The sequence below is a fragment of the Panthera onca genome, chromosome B3 (assembly GCF_046562875.1).
Source record: "Panthera onca isolate mPanOnc1 chromosome B3, mPanOnc1 haplotype 2, whole genome shotgun sequence".
Taxonomy (NCBI): domain Eukaryota; kingdom Metazoa; phylum Chordata; class Mammalia; order Carnivora; family Felidae; genus Panthera; species Panthera onca.
In genome coordinates, this window is record NC_138344.1 from 50741765 (window position 1) to 50749994 (window position 8230).

At 37.6% G+C, this 8230-nt stretch overlaps 1 long non-coding RNA gene across 1 annotated transcript; it reads left to right on the top strand.

Annotated features, from left to right (window-relative positions):
* Nucleotides 1–1330: 1330 nt before the first annotated feature.
* On the top strand, nucleotides 1331–3412 carry LOC132669095 (uncharacterized). The gene is made up of 2 exons (XR_009606000.1): nucleotides 1331–1506; nucleotides 3306–3412. It is a non-coding gene; the product is annotated as an uncharacterized LOC132669095 (long non-coding RNA).
* Nucleotides 3413–8230: the final 4818 nt, after the last annotated feature.

Genomic DNA, 8230 nt, shown 5'->3' on the forward strand with positions numbered 1-8230 from the left:
ACCAATGAGTCCTGGGGTAATTAACACCTCTGGTTCTGTACCACCTCCACAGAATCCTCCACATATTGAATAAGCTGATGGTTTCGCTATCTGGGGCTCAGTGGAGAGAAGGACCAGATCTCAGCAGTTTCAAGCATGGCTTCTCTTCTCTGTCTTTTGCTATTTTGTTCTAATTCCTATCTCAAAGGACCCACACTCATTTTGGTTTAATTCAAGTGTCCAAGTACCCTCTACCCTTGACCATTTTATCTGTCTCCTTCAGGTATCCCATGTTTCACAAAATATGCAGGTTTTGAAAATTTTCTCATACATAACAAGCACAGCAGAGGGACAGTAACCATAGTACACAGTATTTATTAAGCATTTATCATAAACCATAAAGGTGAGAGATCCTCCTTTAATCCTCAAATCAATCTTATTTTATAGGTGAGAAGGCTGAGACAAAGACAAGTACAATCATTTTCTCAGGGCCTTAGACAAAACCAAGATTTGGCCCAAGGCAGACTGACCTATCGCTTCCTTAATAACCATCAGAGTAACATTAACTAGGGAGATATCAGTTGATTTTCAAAATACAATGGGGCTATGAAATCTTAACTAGAATTACATTGGGGTAGGTGTGCATGTAGAAGGTATATAAGCTCTAGATTTTGAGTGGCATGAATATTTAGAATTTGGGAAAGAAAAAAAAAATCATCTGTGAGGCTTTTCTGCAACATTGTAAAACCAGAGGTCAAGAGTGGGGGAAGGGAGGCACTGTCATAGAGAAAAATATATACAACTGCCCATTTCTCTTGGCAGTACCTGGATGATTGCTAGCTCCTGGCATTAATCACCTGTCAGAAATTACCTTCCCCACACCTGACACCCCTACCTTGACAATTTTTGCCTCCTTGCTCATGAGTGATGGGATGATGGTTAGGCCCTATCCATCATGCATTTTGATCAGACTGTCATTCCTAGGTGACTCACATATCCTGGCTGGGACTAGGCCCCAAAGATGTCAGCCCCAAAGTGATATCTTGTGATGGTTGGGTACATGGTTCTGGGAGCAGATTGATGGTAATCAGGGTTTGCTGTATGTCAGCACCAGGTTGCCTGCTATGACACATGAGCTGTGCACTCATATAAAAGTACAGTGTATAGATGATGCTAGCCTGGGCATACCTCTTTAGCATAAGGATGAGCCTAATTGGATAAGTGCTCAGCTGTGCCTCTTTTGAGGTCAAGGACAGGTCAGAGAAGGACAGAATTCTAAACTAGTAAGAAGGCAGAATTTCTATGTTGTGTGAACAAATGACTCATAATGCCTATTGATGCCAACCTTGGAAACACAAGAATTGAAAGTGTTAGAGAAGGTCTATAGGACTCTGAAGACCAAAACCCCAATGTAGAAAGATGGGGAGAGTGAAATCAGAAACATCCAAGAACGGACCTTGCTTTCAGAAGAAATAACAGTTTGCAGTTAGCATTATATGCTTTGGGTAATTAATTTCATAATTCAAGGTCAGTGAAATCTTTCTTCAATGAGGAAGACCAAAGACATTATGGTTATGATTATGATTATGATTATTATATTTTTAACCATTTCAGTGTCCCTGATTTGTAATCAGCATTAAGTACTGCTGCTCTCTTTCCTTCTTGAAACATTTTTCTCCTCCTCATCATCATTTATTTAATAACCTAGACCAACCTGAAATTCCTTCTCCTGTCTTGAATCCTTATTGAGCCATTCTTATTTAAATTTATTTTGTGGTTTTGGTCTTATTATATAACTCTGTACTTTATTTTCATAGTACACTTTACTAGGTATGTTTTATTGGGACAGGAGTTTTTATAAACCTGTCATCTAAATGTATCGTTGTGTTTGTACCATTTCTCTCCTAGTTGATTAGGAGGTTTTTGCGATTAGGGATTATATATTATATTTTATCCATTTAGCCCTAGTGTATACTTTGGGAATGTTTATTGATTGATAATATTTATGCTTTTGTCCCTGACAACACCTAACACAGGGCTAGGTACATGCTTATGGACAGGTTCAGGTAGGGACTGATGTCTTGTTTAGAACTGTGTCAGCAAGCCTTCCATAGGACATATTCTGCACCTCTTTCTAGATACACAGATGCTATTTCTATTCTCGAGGTCACAGAATCCAGCAAATTGAAAACATTTCTTGGGTCTTACTCAGTAAACTCTTTGCAGTTGAAATGGTATCTGTTTCAAATGCCACTTATAGAAGCCAATAATAATACAAGAGCTTGATCTTGACAGCAGAGAAATGTGTTAACTTTCCCAATGTGCCCTATTTACTGTAATCTTGAGTGAATTTCACTTTTTTTTTTCTTCTTTACTACCACTACTTCAAACTCTCTCATTTGAAGAGTAATTTCTTTGGAATACTGCCCAGGTTAACCAGGGGCCTCTTTTCCCATTTTGGCTCCTAATGTTGTCCTTAAACTGTCCTTAATTTCTTCTTACTTTTCTAATGCTTACTAATAATCTCTTGTTCTTTTACTCTGTTCACTCCCTCACTCATTCACTCACACATTCTTTCACACACCAGCTGTTGCCACTGACACTCCTTGTTTTACCTTTTACTAGCTATGTGATTTTGGCTTTCTCTGTGACTCAACACATCCATAAAATAGGGAAAATAACAGTTCTGCCTTATAGGGTTATTATGAAGAATAAATAGTTTGTGTGTGTGTGTGTGTGTGTGTGTGTGTGTGTGTGTATGTGTGTGTACTGTCTAAGTATGTAGCACTTAGAATCCTATGGTCAAAATATCTGAGAAACCTTAAACTGAGCAGGTTAGCATTCCCTACTGTTCATACCCCATTCTGGGTTTTGAATAATCTCTCATGGATTACTGCTATAGGTAAGTATACCTAGCACATTCTAAGGTTTGTTATTTTTATATTCAGAGAGAACTGAACCAAATGCATTGGAAAGGGAATTCTAAGCTTCCAGAGCATTATACCACCCCATATAGGCCAACAACAGATTAATATTCCTCAAACACAACTTTTATCACACTATTCTCCTCACAAAGCTTCTCTGGCAAAGGGAAGAGAACATTATGGCAGAGGACTGGCTGATGTGCAAATCCAAAGAGCTCAGCATAAACTCAGCTTCCATGAAACACTTGCTCATTCGTTGATCTGCTAACTTGTCCATGTCAGATAATGTACAAGTAGCTCTGTCTGTGATCATGATTCCCTGCTGGGTGCTAGGAATAGCAAATCTGAGATGCAGAAAAATGTAAAGGGAGCAGATTAAAAAAAATTTTTTTTAATTAGCAGGTGTTAAGCTAGCATTCCCAAACTGAATCCTGAGGAATTCTTGGAATATTATATAAGGAAAGAAGAATCCTATGGTCAAAATATCTGAGAAACCTTAAACTGAGCAGGTTAGCATTCCCTATTGTTCATTATGGGTTTTGAATCATCTCTCATGGATTACTGCTATAATCACTTGCTTCGACTCTCTGCCTTTCATTCTTTCCCTTTCTAGTCCAACCCTTCTACTCTTGACAGAAGAGTCTTTCTAAGACATAGATCTGGTCATACCACTTCCTTGTTTGAAACCATTGGCAGCTCCTCATTACCTATAGCATCGAATCCAAATTTCTTAGAATGTTTTACAAACACTTCAGGATCTGGGCCACAAACTGTGTTTCCAATCTCTTCTCCAATCTCCCTCTTCAAATATACCCTATACTCTGTTCACAGAGATTTGCAATTCCTTGACATTCCATGGACACCCATTGCTTCTGGTCATACTATTTTCACTGCCTGGAATGACATTATCTTGTTCTTCGTACAAACTTAGTTAACCCTCATAGCAACACTACAGGGTATGTACTATTATTATCCCATTTAACAGTTGAGTAAGCTGGGGTGAATAATTGTTGAGTAACTTGGTAGAGGTTATACAGGTCATAAAGTAATTGATTTGAACCCAGACAGTCTAGCTTTGAAGCCAATGCCTTTAAGCCTTTGGCTTCCCTGCATCTGGGAAGCTGACAGAGAGAGACAGGTAAACTACTAATCCAGTTCAAGTTAAGCTCCTTTTGACCAAATATACATTCTACTCCTCCTTCCAGAAGAAAACATAAATTATTATGTTTTCTCTTACTACGTGCATACATATAATGTTATATGTACACACTGTAACTTCTTATCGTCCTCAACAGCAATGCCTGTTCAGTTGTTTGCCCCACAGGGCTGTGAGTTCCTTATGAATAGAGATATTTTAGAAATATTCTGACATCAATCTCTATTTTAACAGCCAGGCACAACACCTTAAGTTTCATGTTAGGCACTTAAATCTTTATGGAGGTGAATTAAAATGAATCTGCTTGAAGGTAATAGGAGGCCCTGGTGACAGCTTGGTTATGATTCTGCCCAACAGTTCCCAGACACACGACTGATAAATGCAAACTCCTTGTCAAAAATGACAGTGTCTGGTAAGCTATGTGCTGCAAGCTTTTCTGAACTGTAAATGTCACAGCAAGGTTTAGAAATGTAACTCAAAATACTTTTGAGAAAGTCTACCTTAGTCAAGAACTTTTCCCCCCAAAGTGGCCTTGGAAAATCAATTTGGCTTCCTGTCTGAGATGTGTTGGTCACTTATAATACATGTAGGTGTCTTTGGTATGCAGAAGCTCTTCCACAATCCTTTCAATATCAGAATCAATCCCAAGTGCCTAGATCTGGCTTCTGTTCAGTGTTGCAAGTCATGTGAAGAGCTCTCCAACAATCTAGAAGGCAAGATTCACACACACATTTGACATCTACTGAGCACCTCTTACACACTGGGCTCTGTTCTCAGGCCAAGGATACAGAAATGGACAAGACACAGCCATTATTCTAAAAATAGTTCACAGTCTTACAGAAGGCAGGCAAGGAAGTCAATATTATGGTATGTCACATTGTAGAGCCATGTGACAGGCTGTTTAGAGAACAAGAGGGGGTCTCTAACCCTGTGGGATTAAGAGGCTTTCAAAGTAGCTTAGTTTTGTAGGGGATGCTTGGTTTGGGACTTTAAGGTAATAGAAATAAGTCAGAAAACAGAAAAATTCAATTGCATTGCTAATTCTTCCCCCCTATATCTCTTGAATGCGTCTGCTATTATCCCTTTTTTTGGTCTGCCAGAACAGCCTAAGTAACTGTTCCACCCACTTTCTCTATTGTCTTTCTTTTATTCATTCATCACACAAAGCCAGAACAATCTTTTTAAAACATAAATTAAGCCATGTTACAACTTTGCTTAAATCTAACCGATAACTTTTGATTGCACTTGGAATAAAACTCCTTGCTATGAGCTATAGGACTGCTTGATCTGAAGCTACCTCTTCACCTTCACCTCATGCTATGTCCTCCACACCATACTCCAGCCACACTGGCCTTTATTAATTCACCGAACTTTAGAAAATCTTCCATACTTAGAACTTGTATATGTTTTTTTCTTGGCCAGGAAGTCTTTGTCCCAGGTCTTCACCTGGAACATACCAAATGTCACCACCTCACACTCATCATTCCCTTTTGTCTCTATGTTAACCCTCTGTTTATTTTCCCTTCCCAGCACCTATCACAATCTATAATTATTTTATTTATATTTATTTATTTATTGTTGTTGTTAGTGTGTGGGGGGGTGTTCTGTTTCTTTGTTATCCCCACTCTACCATAAATTGCATGAGGCCTTGGATCATGTTGCCTTGCTCACCATTTATTATTAGCCCTTGGCTCAGTGTCTGACACACAGTATATACCCCCAAAATATTTATTAAATCAGTAAAGGAAGGCAAGGGGGCTTGCAGACACAGTCCACTTAAGATCTACAATAATTAATTGTGATACATTTGTGGTGATGGGGGGATGTATGAGTGTTAGGACATGAGATTGAAGAGGCAGCCAAGGGTTAGGTTGTGAAGAATCTTTTCTGCCATTCAGAGTAGTGACAACGTCATCCTCAAATGATGGGGAACTGCTGAGGAATGGTAGAGCAGTGAGTGTCTTGACATATAATGAAGTTTTAATGTTTTGTCCAAGGTTACCCATGTAAGAAAATATGATCTTGGGAACAAATAATGCTTAGCAATTGCCACTCACTTCTCTATGGACTTCTGCAGGATTTTGAAAGAAAATGCTTTATTCTACCATTGGCCTAAACACAGCAATCATTTCTTATTCCTTGATAATTGCTAACTATATTATTGCTTTTTTTTCTTCTTCCAGTGAGGGATAACTTTGGAAAAAGGCAGTAGGTAGAGCACTTTCTGATCCTATTTGTTAAATGGTACAAACATTCAAGAAAAAGTATGACCACTGTACACCATTCTTTGCCTCTATTCCCACCTGAAACATAAGACAAAATTTATATGTAATCACTTGTCATTTTCACACTCTGACAAACTCTTCTAATATTTCTATTACCAAAACACTGTAAAGTGTACTAAATACACATGAGATAGTGAAGATTTTATGTTGCTTTCTAAACCGACTCTATTGCAAAAGAACCAAGCTAGCCAGCTCGGTCTCCCAAGATATATTTTTGCAAGGGTTCAGATAACATACAGTGTGTTCTGGGTTCTCCCTCTGCCCAACCCCAATTATTTGAACAAAGATGTCCTTTTGATTAATTTCTACAAGTTTCAGCTTTACTTAGGAAAGTCATCTGCTTTGGGTATTTTTCTAGGAAAAGCAACATGTTGAATCTGAAAAAAATTTTCACTTGGACAATATTTATCAAAAAGTAAATTATTAAGAGAGTCACATATTAATGACCTAAATGGAGTCCTATTATATCCTTAGAATATATCTGGTGTAATTGAGCAGTGCTACCTAAGAACCTGCTAATTTTAAACTCAAACCACAAGTTAACAAATTTGCTAATACCCTTAAATCTAATTCCTGGCAATGAATTACATATATATATTTTGTCTTTCCATCATTTACACCAAAGTTTTTAGAAATTCTACTAATAGTTTGATAGTTTTTCTACCAAATTTAAACAGAAATAATTCCAAAGTATTAAACAGAAGATTTGATTTTTAGCTTTTATTAGCCATAGTTTTTATATCTGAGACACTTCTAATACCTCTTGCAGCCTCATCAGAATCTAAACAGTTCCAAAGAATATGTACAAATACTCAACTTAAACACCTCCTTCCTACCTGGTCCCCAAAGCAAAAGATGGTAATTGTTTGGGGACAATTTCTCTTCAGGAGACCATCTGGATCTACTCCTTGGGGCAGCACAACAGACCTTTGTTCTTGATTATCTTATCAGTTCCTCTAGTTGGATGCATCACATAGAAAACTTTCCTATATGAAAAACTAGAGGAATTCAGGATCAAAATATGGGCCTTTTGCATATATTTTATTGGAGTCCAAATTCATATTAGATTTCACAGGATATAACATATCTGGACCTATAAGGCTATGAAACACTTTTGCTTTTAGTGCTATGAATTTCTCAACAAGATTTGAACATTTCTGCTACAGTAAACATTTAGCTGCACTAAAGTAGTTCCCACAAGGTAGCTCACTGTGTTTCCATCAACACTGAGCATGCTCTTCACTCTGGAAGAAGGTGAAAGTCTATGACATGGTAAGTGGGAGTGGGGAGTCCAGACTTCACTTTCCACTTTCATTTTTCAAGAGCAAACCTGTTATTGTCAAGTAACTCTGAAATTCCACTTTGAGATGAAACTGAAATTGAGCTCTGAAAACCTCCATTGAAAAGCACCAAATTACAGATGAATTTATGTTTAAATACCAGACTCACTTGCTTTCTGATAATTCCTTATAGATGAAGAGAGGGAAATGTGTGCGTGGAATCTGGGATGACCATTTAGCCCATCCCTCTTTCTCCAGTCATAACCTTATTGATTTCCCCAACACTATGGCATTTTATATGCCATAAGTAGTATGTGTATCTTCTATTGGCAAGTTGTTACAGGCCATACAACAAAGAGTGATGTTTAAATGATCTTCCTTTCATTTAACCTAGCTAAAAATATTGAATATTTCAATTATCTAAACATGATACAATGTTGTATTGAATATGAATGTTTAGAATGAAATTAGAAGGTATATCACAGATTTCCCATCAAAGACCATACCAGATGGCTTTGGAAGGAAAAGACAGTAAGAAGCATGGCTAGTTTGGGAGAAGGAGCATTTCAATTCCAATAAAGCATTTTGGGAAGTATGAGATTTTTA